Source organism: Rutidosis leptorrhynchoides, chromosome 4, assembly GCF_046630445.1.
Source record: "Rutidosis leptorrhynchoides isolate AG116_Rl617_1_P2 chromosome 4, CSIRO_AGI_Rlap_v1, whole genome shotgun sequence".
NCBI classification, from domain to species: Eukaryota; Viridiplantae; Streptophyta; class Magnoliopsida; order Asterales; family Asteraceae; genus Rutidosis; species Rutidosis leptorrhynchoides.
Genome location: NC_092336.1, coordinates 532904621 through 532922611, shown reverse-complemented (window position 1 = coordinate 532922611; position 17991 = coordinate 532904621). Strand labels below are relative to the sequence as shown.

The window sequence follows — 17991 nt, the reverse complement described above, 5'->3', positions numbered from 1 at the left end:
CTTCTGTATTATCCACAAATTCAACTAGTTTCGCCTTTTCTTTAGGCGACAGATTGGATACTAACCGGTTACATAACTTAAAGTTTCCCTTAATTCTAGCATCGTAAACCCATTTATAAAGTTTCTTCATTGAACTGTTAATAACGGTGTCATTTAATTTCGTATCAACAACGGGGTTCTTTGTTATCAGGTCATCATTAGGTGTTGTTTTATTTTCCCCACACTTAGGCGTTTTATTATTGTTAAGCACTACCGTTGGAGTTGGTAAAACAACATGGTTCTTACCAATCGTTTTTGCTGGTTCAACGATTTTGGTTGGTGGAGATTTAGACTTTCGAATCATAAAGGTGATCGATTTCTCATCATTACTAAGTGTCATTCTACCCTTTCTTACATCAAATAACGGCCCGGTGGACGCTAAGAATGGTCGACCTAAAATTAGAGGAATGTTTGAGTCCTCTTCTATGTCAATGATAATGAATTCGACTAGAAAGGTTAAATTACCTACTTGAACGTGTAGGTTGTCAGCAATTCCAATTGGGTACTTAATGGTTTGATCAAGGAGTCGAACACTCATATCCGTTGGACTTAACTCACCTACTCCTAATCTCTTATATAATGAAAGAGGCATAACACTCACACTTGCACCTAAATCTGTTAGTGCATCATACATAACACAATCACTAAGTAGACAAGGAATAATAAATTCACCTGGATCACCTAACCTGGGTGAAAGTTTTAGTGGAACTGTCTTCACCGGGTTTATCTTTACAGTTTTAGTTTCTTGTACTTTCTTATTATTCTTCTTCTTTCCAAAGGTATCACAAACTTTATTACCTATTACTTTCTCATACTCAACTCCTTTTCTTGGAAACGGGATGGGTGGTCTGTATGGTGCCACCACTGGATTTACATACTCGGATGGTGGTGGTGGTTTAACTTCTTCATTGTTACTCACATCTAAAACCTTCCCATCTTCTGGTGTTGGTTTTTCAGAATTTGTTGATACCATGTTAACATTTTCATTCCGAGGATTTACTTCATTATTACTCGATAGATTTCCTTGTTCCCTCTCACTCATCATGCTAGCAAGAGTACCTACGTGTTTTTCTAGATTCAAAATGGAAGCTTGTTGAGTTCTAAATGACTGATCAAACCTCTCATTCGTTTAGGTTTGAGTTGCAATAAATTGTGTTTGAGATTCAACTAGCTTTTGTACCATTTCTTCCAGATTTGACTTTTTCTCTTCAGTTTGTTGTGGTGGTTTATATAAACTAGGTCTTTGTTGATTGAAAGTGTTGTTTTGAGTTGCTTGGTTATTCGGACCTTGTTGGTTGTACGAGTTATTGTTGGGTCCATTTGGATTGTAAAGAATGTTTTGATTTCGATTGAAGTTTAGCCTTGGCGGTTGATAATTATTCTGATAATTATTTCATGGCCTTTGGTTCATGTAGGAAACATTCTCACGCTGTTCCATCGTTTGTTCAACATTACAATCTTTCGTTAAGTGTGGTCCACCGCATTGCTCACAACTGATTCGTATTGCGTAAATATCTTTAGTCATCTTTTCTATTCGTCTCTCGAAAGCATCTATTTTTGCGGAAACGGAATCAAAGTTATGGCTAGAATCGGTTCTAGCCGCTTTAAATGAATGAAAAATATCTTTTTCCTGATTCCACTCATGAGAGTGGGATGATGTGTTATCAATTATCTTGTGAGCTTCGGTTGCGGTTTTCTTCATAATGGAACCACCAGCTGCTGTGTCGATGTCTTTTCGTGTGGTGATGTCGACACCTTTATAGAAAATTTGCACTATTTGAAAAGTATCTAAACCGTGTTGAGGATAGCCTCTCAACATCCTTCCGAATCTTGTCCATGCTTCATATAACGTTTCATTTGGCTTTTGCACGAACGTGGCAATTTCTCCTTGAAGTCTCACGGCTTTAGATGCCGGAAAGAATCTTTGAAGAAATTTCTCAACTAAAAATCCCATGTGTCAATCGTTCCTTCAGGTAACGATTCTAACCAATCTTTGGCTTCTCCCTTTAAAGTCCAGGGAAACAACATAAGATAAATAGTTTCATCCTCAACTTCTCGGATTTTAAATAGATTACAAATCCTATTAAAAGTTCGAAGATGTTCGTTTGGATCTTCTTTTGTTGTACCACCAAATTGGCACTTATTGGTGATCATGTGTAGGATTTGTCCTTTGATTTCAAAATATGATGCTCTAACATCTGGCTGATTAATGACGTGACGTTGGCCCGTGCGTATGGCTCTCATTCGGTCTTCCACGCTTTGAGGTTTTGTTATTTCCATTTTTGAATTTGTTGAATCTGAATCACTAGAAGATTCTGATTTAACGGTTTGTGATTCAGGAGGAATTATTAGTGGTTCTTGATCTTGGAATTGTCCCTGAATATACTCTGGGTTCTCAATTGTGAAGTCGGGTTCAAAAAATGGATTATCGGAAATTTGAGTTGGAGAACTTGTTCGACTAGATGACGATTCTAAAGAAAAATCAACGGCAACAATATTGGCTAGATGTCTTCATCTGGTTACAGGAGGTGAACGTATGAAAGGTGGTGAACGTTTTGCTCGGTGCATTCACTGAATATCCTATTAGTTATAAATATAAAAATTATATAAGTTATCAAATTAATAGACTTTTCTGATTTTGCCCACGTTTCGAATAGCCAATAGATGCAGCAGATAGCCAGGACCCTTTAAATCGGAAGCCCACAACTCGCCACTAACAAATCCAACTATTACTACGAATCAGAAAATTTTGGATGTCTATCAATTTAACCACTTAAAATAATTTTTCGTTTGAAATTTTAGAGAAGAAATAGAAAATTCTATGTCCTAAAAACAAGAGCGTCGAGAAATAAGAAAGAAAAAGATTGCGTCGAAAAACGTCGAAAAAATAAAAGGACGAAAAATAAAAATAAGAAAGTAGCGCGTCAAAACTTAAAAGGTACTAAAATTTATAAACAGCGTCGCAAAATTCTAAAGCACCTAAATTTTAATCTAAAGAAAAGGCACTTAAGGGATTTTACGGCAAATCTTAGAAATCTAGAAATAAAAATAAACTACGGCAAAATACTAGACTTAAAACTAAGGTAAATAACACTAAGGAAAAAAATAAAAACTAAGGAATTCTAAATGTAAAAACTAAAGGAAACTTAAAACTAAGGAAAAATTACTCTAAGTGAATCGTAAATTTACAATATTTTTGTGTTTTTCAAGATTTTAAGATTTATTTTTTTTTTTACTTAAAAAAAGTAGAAAAGCAAAAACTATTTAATTATTTTTTTTAATTCATTTACTATTCATTGAATAGTAAATGAAACGAAATTAATTAATTTACTATTCATATGAAAGTGACATGATAGAAATTATTAATTATAAGTTACATAATATACCCCTGAAGTATATTTAATAAATATGACTTTTTAAAACTTTACGATTCAAATTTGATTCAAAATTATTATTATATTATTATATTTTATTTCAATACTATTATATTATTATATTTATTAAATTATTATATTTAAATTAATATATCTTTAATCAGTCAAAAACTAAAAAAAAAACTTAAATACCCCGAGAAGACACAAAAAGTGTCCCCGGCAGCGGCGCCAAAAACTTGATGTGTTCTAGAGGGTGTGTCTATGAAACAGCTATCAGTTTTATATTTATTTACTACAGAAAATCACCTAAATTAAACTAAAACACAAAAGGCAAGTATACTTATCGTGTAATAATATAGCTAAGGTAAAGTCCGGGAGGTCGATCCGTGGACACTATTATTGGGTGTCTTACTAGGTCAAATTAATTAATTAAGTAGTTAAACTAGATTTAGTAATATATAGTAATTATAGGTAACTTTGGGGGAATTTACCGTTTAATGACCGGTTTGTCGATTTTAAGACTTATATCACAGTTAAAACCTAATGCAAAATATTAAATATAAATATAACTTATTTTAAAGAGTAAAGTAAATGACAACAAATAAAAGTGCAATCATTAAAAATATAAATAAAGCGTAAAAATAAAAGTGCGATAATTTAAAGTACGATAAATAAAATGACGATAAATGAAAGTACGAAGAGATATTGATGTTATGCGAGGGGTATATGAAATAGTATTATTTTTACAAGGAAATACTATTAAATACGATACAATTTTACACAAGTGATTTATTTATTTATAGAGTGGATATACCTAAACCTTGCTACAACACTTATAGGTAGTGTACCTAATCGTACAGTAGTGTAGTTTTTATAAGTCCGGTTCGTTCCACAGGGAGACTTAGCAAAGTTTAACGCTATATTTTTTAACTTATAATTGTAAAAATACAAAAATATATATAAGTAGTATTATTATTATAAAAGGGGGTTTTTTACCATTTAATGACCGGTTTGTCGATTTTAAAACTTTAGTCGCAGTTAAAACCTAATGTAAAATATTAAAAATAAATATAACTTAATTTAAAGCATAAAGTAAATAACGATAATGAAATTGTGATAAATAAAAATGCGATTAATTAAAATTGCGATAATTAAAGAGTACGATAATTAAAAGTGCAATTAAATACAATGACAATAAATAAAAGTGCGATAATTAAAAGTGCAATTAAATATGAAATAAAAGAATTATGCTTATTTAAACTTCCATAATCATGATGTTTGACGTGTTGTTTTTAGTTTATTCCCATGGGTTAATTGTCCTTTGTCCTGGATTATTCGATATGTCCATACGGATTTTTCCATAATAGTCCATCAGTCATAATCATAAAATGCGGAAGTCCTTCGTCAAATTATTCTTATTCCCGAAGTCAAATATTCCAACTAATTGGGGATTCGAATTGTAACAAGGTCTTAATACTTTGTTTAATGAATACACCAGGTTATCGACTGCGTGTAAACCAAGGTTTTACTACTTTGTTAACAATTACACCAATTACCCTTGAATATAATCCACCCCTGTTTCAACAAGTCTATTAACTATTAATTCAGTTCTGTGTCCGGTAAAATGAACAATTATTGGTATTTATAGATATCCCGCCCACCGTGCTCAGTCAATCGTATGTGGTTATATATAAATACGTCAAATTATAAGTCTATATATTAAATTAACGAGGTATCATTTAGTTAATATAAAGCCCATTAATAGCCCATAGTCAAATTTCCACAAGTGTCGTTCTTTTGTCCAAACCCCAATAATGGTACAAAGCCCAATTACCCAATTTTAATATTTAGCCCAACATCACGATTACTTCAACATTAAATAAGCATAATAATAACTTAGCTACGAGACATTAATTTAAAAATAACATTAACCATAACTTACAGTGATTAAAAATAGCGTAGCGTTACACGGACAGAATTTCGACTTGCACCCTTACAACATTCGCTAACATACCCTTATTATTAGAATTAAAATTAAAATTAAAATTATAATATAAATATAAATATATATACGTTGATAGATGAAAGGAAAAAGATGTGTAAAATTTCGAGCAAAACCGCGAAATTTATAGGCATGTGGCCATAAAAAGTGGCCCATGCGATCGCATGGAAAACAAGCCTACAGGCCATGCGATCGCATGGAGGTAGGTACCAGCTCACATAAGTTTGTTTTCTTGTTTGCCGACGTTTATAATATATAATATAATATATATATTAATTTTAAAAATTAATTAAATATTATATTATATTCATGTGCATAGTTGACTTGTAATTTTTAGTCCGTTGCGTCGAGCGTTGAGAGATGACTCTGGTCCCGGTTCCGGTTTTTCGAACGTCCTTGCTTACAATTTAATATCTTGTACTTTGCGTTTCGTATCTTGTACTCTTGTAATTTTGAGACGTTTCTCATCAATAATTTGAACCACTTTGATTCTACTTTGTACTTTTGAGCTTTTTGGTCGTTTGCGTCTTCAATTCATCGAATCTGTCTTTTGTCTTCACCTTTTATTATTTAAACGAATATCACTTGTAAATAGAACAATTGCAACTAAAAGCTTGTCTTTCTTGAGAGATAATGCTATGAAATATATGTTCGTTTTTAGCATTATCAGATATAAAATAAAGGAATTATGCTTATTTAAACTTCCGTAATCATGATGTTTGACATTTTGATTTTAATTTATTACTCTGAGTTAATTGTCCTTTGTCCTGGTTTATTTGATACGTCTATCTGGTTTTTGTCCATAATAGTCCATCGGTCATAAATATAAAGTGCGAGTGTCCTCATCAAATTACCCTCATACTCGAAGTCAAATATTCCAACTGATTAAGGATTTAAACTGTGACGCAGTTATCACTTCTGTCAACAATTACACCAGTTATCACTGTACGTAATCCACCCCTGTTTTAATTAGTTTATGAATATTAATTCATCCAATTAATCAGAATGAATAATCAATTACCCAACCCAATTGATTAATTAAATGATTATAACAGATTCCGTATGAACGTCACTAAATAGGACAACCATAATCATTATTAATTATTAGGTTAATTAATTTGAAGATAGGTTCGACAGACTCCAATGAGTTGTCACTCAATTAGACAATACCCCCCATCTATTAATAGTCAATAGTCTAATTTCCACAAGTGTCGGTCTTTTGTCCAAACCCCAATTATGGTACAAAATCCAATAACCCCATCTTAATATTTAGTCCAACATCACGATTACTTCGGCTCAAATAAGCATAATAATAACTTAGTTACGATACATTAATTTAAAAAGGAAGAACATAGCTTACAGTGGTGATTAATTGCGTAGCGTTACACGGACAGAGTTTCGACTTTAAAACCCATTAAAACATTTCTTACAATAACCCAATTATTATTAATCTTAAATTAAACTTAATATTATAAATATAAATATAAATACAAATTACATAAGAAAGAAAGAAAGAGTATGAAGATGTAACATCTATGTTACATCCGTCCCACATCGGTTGGAGAGGAGAACGAAGCATGCCTTATAAGGGTGTGGAGACCTTTCCTAGCATGACGCGTTTTGGGACCACAAGCGCAGCAGATCCCATGAGAACTCTGCAGTTAAGCGTGCTCAGGTGAGAGCACTACCAGGATGGGTGACCTACTGGGAAAGTGCTCGTCGTGTTTGGTCGCCAAGAAAAATCCGTGAGCAACCTACGGGGGAGACAAGGGTACGTCCCTATCTCTGCAAAGCGGACAATATCATGCTACGGGGAACGTTTTACATGGGGTGTTATAGAATGGTATCAGAGCCAGGCCCCGAACCAAACGTGCACAGCGAGGACGCTGTGTCCCATTAGGGGGGAGGATTGTAACATCCGTGTTACATCCGTCCCACATCGGTTGGAGAGGGGAACGAAGCATGCCTTATAAGGGTGTGGAGACCTTTCCTAGCATGACGCGTTTTGGGACCACAAGCGCAGCAGATCCCATGAGAACTCTGCAGTTAAGCGTGCTCAGGCGAGAGCACTACCAGGATGGGTGACCTACTTGGAAAGTGCTTGTCGTGTTTGGTCGCCTAGAAAAATCCGTGAGCAACCTACGGGGGAGACAAGGGTACGTCCCTATCTCTGCAAAGCGGACAATATCATGCTACGGGGAACGTTTTACCTGGGGTGTTACAGAAGAGGTGAAGGTGTATCTATTAGTGCCTCCGTGAATTCCATTTTATAGGCAAAATGAATTACTGTAGCAAGGTGGAAAGTTAGCTGGAAAGGTAGCTAACGATAATTCAATTCACTTAATTGAATTATTGATTGAAATATTTTCACTTATGATCCTTTAACTATGCTCAATTAACAACTTTTTATTATTTATTATTATTCTTATTATGAATTATTTAAATATTATATTATATTCTTGAGCATAGTTAACTTGTAATTTTAGCTCAGTTGAGTCGTACGTTGATAATTGGTTCATGTCTCGGTTCTGGATTTTCAAACGCTTTTTCGTATACTTAGATATCTTGTACTTTGCGTTTCGCGGCTTGTACTCTTGTCATTTTTAGACATTATTCATCAATAAATTGAACCACTTGGATTGTATCTTGTACATTTGAGCTTTTTGTTCATTTGCGTCTTCAAATCGTCATTTTTGTCTTTCGTCTTCGCACTTATTTATTTAAACGATTATTACATAAAAATAGAACAATAGTAACTAAAAGCTTTACATATTGGAAGGATAATGCTATGAAATATATGTTCGTTTTTAGCATTATCAATAACTCATTTTTACACCAACGTTTATAAAAACATTATATTACATTCAAAAATCATTTTTATTGAAAAGGTTATAATAGTAGAGATTGTTATAAAATGTTTTTAATAATAGAAGTCTATTATATCGAAAAAAAAGTTTTTGTTTAAGAGAGTAAAATCATAACAGGTTTCAAGTTATTAACTTACAATTTATTCATGAGTTGTAGGGTTAGGTCAAAAGGATAAATGTACGTATGAATTCATCTTAACATGACAAGTGGTTTTATCTTGCCGACGAACATTATCTCAATTATTTACTCTTCATGATAAAATATTATTAAAGCCTAGTAATTAACCTATCAATAGTCACGAGAAAATTATTGTAAGGCATGAATTGAAAATTAAACAGGAGTCTCCACTAACTCTTGTCTAGTTCCCGTTTAATTGACACTTTTGTTCTTACTTGTAATTCACTTTACCAATTATTTCGAATACCGTTAAAAAGGAAAGGTTTCCTAAATCAAAGTGGACCTCTTAACAGAGACTTGTAATCATACAATGCATCTGATAAATCAATCATTTGATATTATCTTCTAAGTCCATCGATAAACATATTGAACCAAATACGTTCATGTAAAGTATTATACGTTTAATACTTTGTTAACGTTTTTAAATTATAATATATATACACATATATACACGTATATATTCTTATCCAATTATAATGGTTCGTGAATCGTCAAGGTCTGGTCAAGGTTAAATGAATGTATGAACAAAATTTAAAATTCTTGAGATTTAAACCTAACAAACTTTGCTTATCATGTCAGAATAATATAAAGATAAAGTTTAAATTTGGTCTTCCTGGTCGTCACAGTACCTACCCGTTAAAGAAATTTTGTCCCCGAAATTTGATCGAGGTTGTCATGGATAACAATAAGAATGTTTTCAAGACGAATATGAGTTGGTAGATAGAATTTTATCATTATTGAGTAATATGGATAAAACAAATTGTTTATGTGAAGCGTACGAGTGAAGTTTTCACAAAAGAGTGAAATGAGTAAGTGTAGATTCGTCATATTTTTTGACGTAGATAGGATTGATTTTTAGAGTTCAATGAATTTGGAGAAAATCTTTGTAATAAGATTTGATTCTTCGGTAATTAAGGAAATTAGGATCCTCTTTGGTTAAATGCGATAATCTGTATCGATTTACTCTGTCGAATATTTCACTATAAATCCACTCCTTTCGTTTCCTTATTTCCACAACTCACCCCTTCTTTTCTTTCTCCCTCAACTCATATTTTAAAGTATTCGTCAATATGCTCCATCCAGTGTTGATTCTCGATATACTCCTCGCTTTCATATCTGTCGTTCTTCTTACCGCCGGAAGAATCTATTTACTTCTACTATACTCTTGGTTTTATAGTGTTTTTAGTCCTCCCGTGTCTTTATATTGCTATATGCATCGATATATACGGTTTATAATTTCTGGGTTGTCGTTGGGCTCTATATTTTCCCTTATATTTCAAAGTTCCTGTTTCCGTCTTCTATAATTATTGTCATTCACAGTTAATGCTCTCTCCTATTTGCTGTGATTCATACTCCAATTTCTATTTCGGAGCTTCATTCTTTTGTTTTCTCTTCTTTTCTTTTTTTGCTATCAAGCACCGCAGGTAATGCTCCAGAATTTGTAGATATGAATTTCAGAATGAACATAGTTAATGTTCTAAGAAGAAAATTGTAATGGCATGATCTTAATTTGTCAAATTACCAGAATACCCCGGAAAAAACCGAATCATCAAGAATATTATTTCTTGATTTGTTTAGAGGTTAGGTAGAATGTAAGAGTTGTGTACAGGGCACATGATGACGTTTGGTCTGTGAATCATCACGTTCCATTAGAAACTCAGCATGACTTACTATAATATAATCACGTTGATCAAGTGTCATTATATTATACTAACTCATGCTTCAGTTCCCAACACTACTTCTAAAACATTCATACTTTAAACTCGAAGGTTTCAGAATTTAGAAACTAAATATAACATAGATAGCGCGAAGAGGTAAATGATTTCGGATAACAATAGTTATGAAGATATCTTCAGAAACATCGAAGATATTTATAATGAAAGATACGATGATATCTTAGAATATCTAAGATCAGAGGATGATGAAGAATATTGTCCGCAAGGGTTTTAGAGTAAGGAGTAAGGTACTCGTTAATGACTTCAGCAGATACTGAATCATTTGGATTCTTTGAAGGCAGGTTTAGTCTTTGTGATTTGTCCACAGCCTCCTTCATACTTTGCTCAATCCGTTTTCCAGTTCCAAACCTTCTCTTTTTCTGAGCTTTGTCAACACACTATTCTTTATCATCAAACTTTTTACTGTTAATGTCATTTATAGTTTTTGCTGCTTCATCAGCATTTCGAGAACTATTCCGCATTTCGGGGTATTTTTCAGAAACTTCACATTCGAAGTATGTAAGTCCGTTATATGTACACATATAACTGTTGGCGTAGACATGCTGCGAGATTTCAAAATACCGATTGCTAATTCTCGATGATTCGTATGGCAATTCTCGTTACAAGATGCAGATGAATAAATGATGGGGTTTTGATAAATATAATGATTTTTCGAAAAAATCAAAGATCAGTGGAGTTGTTGGTAAGTTTATTGCTAATGTGGTGGAACATAAACGGTTTCCCGGTAACGATGGCGAAAGAGCAACGTATATATCGAGGTTATAATAAAAAGTTTCAACTGAAAAGTCGAAGTTGGCTTGCTGGAGCTGTGACAAAACTGGCTACTTTGAAAAGGAATCGCAAAGTTATTTTTGCTAATAAATGCCAAAGAATCTGACGCGGATACGTGTTTAAACTTTTACTTAGGTACATAACTGTGGGTAACATGTGGTTGGATCATCATTTCGATTGTTCATTATTTGAAGTGTCTTCAGGAATTTTGAAGGGTTTGAACATAGGTTGTAATCGTTAATATACATATAATGTTCTAGGATTTTGAATGATACAAATATTTTCTGGGTTCTATGAATAGAAATGATGTTTTAGCATAGTTTTGAAGTCAAATTATAGCTTTGAAAGATGTAAGAATCTAAGAGTAATGTCTTCTGTTAAATCTTGACTTGGATTTTGATTCGTCAAAATCAGAATATGTAATCAATTTTTGATGAGAATGGTTGTTTTGATTTTTATAAAAGAATGTATATTGTTGTGAGAGTAGTGAGTATAGTTGGTGATTGCTGAATCAGATTCGAAGAATGTAACATATTAATTGTGAATTTATATATATCTCTCGGGTATTACCTACCCGTTAAAAAAAAAATTCCCAGTTAATATTTTGTACAAAAATTTTATTACAGTCTTTATGAAAATATATAAGTGTATATTTTCTTCAGATGTAAAATAGATTTAATTAGTTAATATTAAATTAAACTCATTTGATTTACGGTTGAAATTAGAATTGAATAATCCCTAAAACTTTAGAAATTACATAACTTTTACGAAGTATTTCTTCAATGAAATTGAAATTATGAACCAATACTTCGTTGTTGATTTGTAATGATGTCCACGGTGATTCTTGAACCTTCAAATTTTGCCCAAATAATTTGTACGCTTTTAATTTTTTTTTTCCCCCGGTGAAAAAAATTCTGGATCCGCCACTGACTACATTCACCATGATCAGAATGATTATCATCATTGGTGGGGTCTTAATTTTTTATTTCAATATTAGTTAGATTTGAATGTTACTTGATTGTTTATATGTAAAAAAATTATAAATTCTAAAAATATATGAGTTGTGATAGTTAAAAATAATAGTGTTATATAGAATTTAAAGAATACAGTGGTGGTGTAGTTAATAAAAACTACAATCTCTAAAAATATTTGGTATCTTGTAAGTAAATTTAATGATGTTCTGTACAATTTAAAAAGTAATTTTTAATAAAAAAATTAAACTAGTTATGTCTCGTAATCCCACAAACTTATCTTTAGATTCGCCAGTGAGTCCAATCCATGAAAACCACTAAAACAGCTACAAGCTTAAGCCCATTAATCTCAACTAGCTTTAATCCAAAAATTTCTAATAATCAATTCACATATCTTCGTTGAAACAAATTAAGTTAGCACAAATAAGATTAGAATATTACAAACCACATCTTAACATATTACCATGATAATACTACCTGAAGCTACGCTTTAAAAAGCTCTCCAATCCCTAACTAACATCTACATAACCAATAAATAGCGATGGTGGAATGGAGGCGCGATCCACTACTCTGGTTTAGACGACATGTTCATCGGTAAATCATCGGGTTCAAACACCAATGTCTTCAAGTTATGGCAAGCAATAGAATGGGTTTGTGGGTACGTGCTGTGGAAAAATAGGAACTTGAAATCTTCGAGAAAAAGGGGTGGAGCGTCGCAATGGCGTTTAATGAAATTCAATCAAAAAGCTTTCTTTGGATCTAGTAACGTGCGAAGAACTTGCAACTTGATTGGAACTCATGACTTCTTCAACCAAAAGTTTATGACGATCATGGCTAAGTACGCATGCATTATGTTTTTTCCATTTCAGTAGCTTATCGTGTGCTCGTTTTTTGTTCCGCGTAATGACATTTGCTCAATGCAGCTTGTATATATCTTGATTGTAATCCTTGTAATGTTTTAATAAAATGATTGCTCTTTGCCTTTCAAAATAAATAAATAAATAGCGACACATAAGTTACCATTATTTTTCGAAATAACAATCACACTTAGACCGAACCATAGATTTCTATGAGTTCGAATTCGAGGATGAAAAATCATCACCAGTTTCACATCGACTCCTCCAAACCCTTCAACATATTAACGAGAAAATTGTTTTCATACCATTTTCGTTCATCTCGACATTTCTACGCTTCAAATGATTTTTCTTTTCTTGAGATGTAATATTGGAATAGTGTTTGAATGAGAGACATATTTTTCTCTATTTTTTTATTAGGAAAACCATACACAAGTAAAAAGTTTGATTAGTACTCCATCCGTCTCATCTTAATAGTCATTGTTTGACTTTCACAGTTTTTTTCACTCAACTTTGACTCAAAATAGTTTTATTTGTATTATATATTATTTGATGAAAATTATAACGATGAAAACACATCTAAACATTAATTTATTCATATAAATTTCATCAAATAATATCTAATACAAACATAAATATTTTGAGTCAAAGTTGAGTAAAAAAGACTTTAAAAGTCAAACGTGGATTATTAAAATGAGACAGAGGGAGTATCATTTAATTACCATTTAATTACTACGTACTTACGAAGCATATAATAACCCATTTTAGCCCCATTTGAGTCATCATAACAATTTTTTCCAAAGTTTTTGTATCGTATTTAATTACGTAATTTATAATTTCGAATAAGTCAAACTACCAGTCGGGAATACATATACATTTAGTTTTGAATTCTAACGTATATTAACCCTTTATATACTAAAACTCATGGGCAATTGTGTAGTTTCAATTCATTTGGATTGTAGTTTTGTGTTTGCGTTCACACTACAATTGGTCCCCAGCCCCTCAAGTTTACACTTTTTCAGGGGTTGAAAGCGTAAACATATAATTTTATTAAAATAAAATAAATTAATTCCCCCGAATTTATAACGGGCTCTATCTTCTCCTTCGGTGCGAGTTAAATTTTTCCGAGACCACCATTCAACTCGAAAAAGTCTCACGAATCCAACGGGACTAACCATACACGAAACGAACAATTTTAAAAAAACGCTTAACACAACGAAACCCCGTATCTTTCTGTTCGCCGGGAGTTAAATTTTTCCGACAGCACCGTTACACTCGAAATTTTTTTATGAACAAAACGAAACTAACTAAGTTCGAAACGGATACTTTTTAAAAAACGCTTAAGACAACAACATCTAAAACGGCGCTTAAGACATGGGCCGTGTTCCCCTATGTAAATACGCAACGCTACGTTAAAATATGAATGCACATGTCGAAAGCCCCCGCCGCATCGCGCGGGCCGGATCCCGACTAGTTTAGCATAAATTAGATGTATTAATCCGTAAATAATGTGATCCGCGTGGGGAAAAAAAATACTTACTAATTATATTATACACTATTTTTTTTGAGCCCGTGCGTTGTACGAGAGTTGAATAAAATATTAAAAATTTACCGGAATGTGATCAATCTGATATGGCGGTGAAAGTTATATATATGTACAAATTTTATGAGCCCGTTCGATACCTGCTGGTTGATATTAAATATGTTTAGATAAATTTTTCTTTCTTGTAATACATAAAAAAATAGTTGGATACATTTTTTGTGTGTCGACATATAAGATAAAGTTATAATGTTGTTACTAATTAGACACATTCTTTTAACTTATAAATCGATGAATTACATAAAATTGTTGTAACTATCATTTTTAGTATGGGTATATCGATAAGACTTTTTTCCATTTAATCTTATTATTATGTAATACTACTCCGCCCAAAAGTAAACAACTCAAAAGTATACATTTGAAATCATGCAAAAGTCATCTAGGTCCAATATAACTATCTCGTGTTTTTGAAATTTAAATCAAAGTGTGTTAAGACTTAATAAAATCCATATCCGGAGTATCAATTGAAATATAGTGATTATAATATTAATTAGACCATAGATAACGGTGATTGTGACGTGAAGTGGGTAAGATGTACTTTTTGGAGCAAGACGATGACTGGACCATGACAGGGAAAGCGGAAAGTTGTAATGGAGAGCTTTTGTAAGGGCGTTTGTGGATGATATGGTAAAATTTGATTGGTATTTGAATGATAAAATATTAAAAAGGTGGAGAGATAAATTACATTAATCAATCATCAGCACTTGACACGTCATGGTCATTCTCCCTCCTCTTGGGCGCATTTGATTGACAAACGCCCCTGGACAAACGCCCCATTTCTAGTGTTTGTGGGGCGTTTGTGGTGAAACCTCATGAGCATTTGGGGGAGAAGCGCCCCATTATCTATGGTCTTTGTGGTAAACGTAATAAAATCCATAACGGAGTATCAAATGAAATATAGTAATTTTATAATATATTAATATATGGTAAACGTAATCAAATTCATATACGGACTATCAATTGAGATATACTAATTAATATTAATATATGGTAATAAAATAATATACTTTAGATAAATACAATTTATTCTGTATATATATATTAAAATATTAAATTTAATATCTATATATACATTATCACTATATTTAATTAACTTTATATTTAATTCGATTTAATAATAGAATTACACGTAGGATTATGTAATTCAGATTAATTAATAGAATGACACGTAGGACAGATTAATTTAGATTAATTGAAAAAATGACACGTGAGATTTCATTTCACCAACAAAGCCCCCACACTTTTTTCAAAAATTCAAATCGACCCCTCAAACAGGAGGGTAAAGTGTCAAATAACCATTTTTATAAAAAAAATCTTAAATAAACTTCACCCAAATATTCAACGGGTCATATCTTCTCGCTCGCAACGAGTTAAATTTTATTCTACACCATCGTTAAACTCGAAATAATTTTAGGTACACAATGTCACTAACTATACGCAAAACGGACGCTTTTTAAAAAACGCTAAATATTTGGGTACTTTTCATACACGTTGATTTTGCGTTAAATTTTTAAAAGTCGACAATTCCATAGCAAAACGCGGAAATGCACATATAATGTTAATTTAAAATAACGCTTCAACGATATTGTCGTTAGTCACGAAATAATTTTACAAACTAAACGCAATAAAATACATTAAAAACCGAATCACCAGCGCGAAGCCAGAGTTAAAAACTAGTTATTACTTTACTGTTAACCAACAAATCAAAACAAATATTGAAAGCAAAACACTAGAATTTGGGGGATTTTTCATGTTTAACGTTTTACATAATTTTCTTGTCATTTTATGTAGCTACCCATGATTAATTTGAAATTATGTACTCCCTAGTTAGCAATTATGGGATTTTAAGTAATGCGTAGACACCTAATTTATGTAAAAAGATACGGAATCGATTATGATGACGCGGTGATGGATATTGTATGTCTCGTGATGTGGATACACACACAGCACTTCAAACCCTGACCACCCTTCCAAAGCTGCTATCAAATCACTCTTATTCATCATACCCTTTGTCTAGTTTACAAATCAAAATGATAAATAATTACATTTACTGTATAATTTTCGCCATAAATATCAAGATTATTAATATTAATGAATAATAATTATAATTATAATAATAATAATACTCCATCCGTTCAAGATAAATTGTCCTCAGACAAAAAAAGGCAAAATTTTAAAAATCTTATTATCACATCGTGCTTTTTCTGTATTTTTTTCTAAATTACAGTTTTACCCCCAATCAATGAGGTCTACTTTTGGAATGTAGGGAACAGGTTGAGCTTTTAGGATTGAGGGTTTATGCGGGTGCTAAGGTATTAAAGAGTAGACGCAACCAGGCAATACCCTATGAAGGTAGTCATCCTCAGATAGAAAGAGGCTCAGATGAGGAGATGGAGGAAGCGAGTGACATTAGGGATGTCATTCGGGAGGCTATGACTGATAGAAAGAGGCTTAGTTATAATACCCTCTCACTTTTATTAATTAATTAAAGACAATATTGCAAACTTCATTAAATTTACTTTCCATATTTGGAAATGAACACTTAATTTAAAAATACTGGAAAATTAATCAGAGAAGGTTAAAATTAAAGTAGTACAATTGCAATAATATATAAACGCTTAATATCGATGATTGTTATATTTTTCAAACATTATATATAAACGCTTACTCATAAGAATTTGATTCTATTATTTTCGTAATGTCTCATTATTTATTTATTTATTTATTTATCTATTTTTATTTTACTTATCAGTCGGAGGTCAGTTCGGAAAGAATCTCTATATCCATAGAATATTAGGAGGAAAGACTTTTTCAACTCTTGTGGTGTTACGATCTGGGTGGGTAAATGACTTTTCTTTATTCAACAATAGAGAAAGAATTGTTTAAATCTTATTTCTCTCCAACCCTACTTTTATGAGATTGGGTTTGTTATTGTTAAAGTTGAGAACAATAAAATATATAGAAGTTGTGAAAAGTTTAATTACTAATTTTACACCTAGGTATTAAAACGCCAAATATTTTCAAAAAACTTTAACGTTTCTTTAAGATATATATAGATGTTAATAATTTAATTTCCGCTATATGAGTATTACCTATATATGTTCCTCGGTAATATAGATATTTTTTCGCTAAAAAACTAATAGTATTAAAAAGGGTTATCTTCAACGAATATTGATGAACCCTGATCGATACAAACGAGACACACCCCACGGAAAGGCTCGAATAAAGTAAGAAACACTAGATCGAACAAGAAAAAACTAACTCAAACTGAACCTAACTGGAACGATAACCAAAATAAAGTAACAAAGTTGAGGGCATTAGAAACCTAAACATAAAAAAGCAAGCAATAATCAAAACATCAACAAATAAGTGTCAAAACAAAAATCACGAAGCACAAACCGGATTAACTAGCTTTTGAAGTTCCTGTTCGATTCTTTTTATCCGATCGAGTCGTATTGCCAACCACATTATCAACTTAAACATATTTACCTTTTCGAGTCGTGAAGAAATACGTGAGAACATTTGAAAATTTGCTTTCGATTAAAGTATCAGAGAATAAAGGAAACAACCCGCAATCCACTAAACATTTAACATACCCT

At 32.1% G+C, this 17991-nt stretch overlaps 1 non-coding gene across 1 annotated transcript; it reads left to right on the top strand.

Moving 5' to 3' along the window:
- Positions 1-1829: 1829 nt before the first annotated feature.
- On the top strand, positions 1830-1936 carry LOC139845989 (small nucleolar RNA R71). Its single transcript, XR_011758738.1, has one exon. It is a non-coding gene; the product is annotated as a small nucleolar RNA R71 (small nucleolar RNA).
- Positions 1937-17991: the final 16055 nt, after the last annotated feature.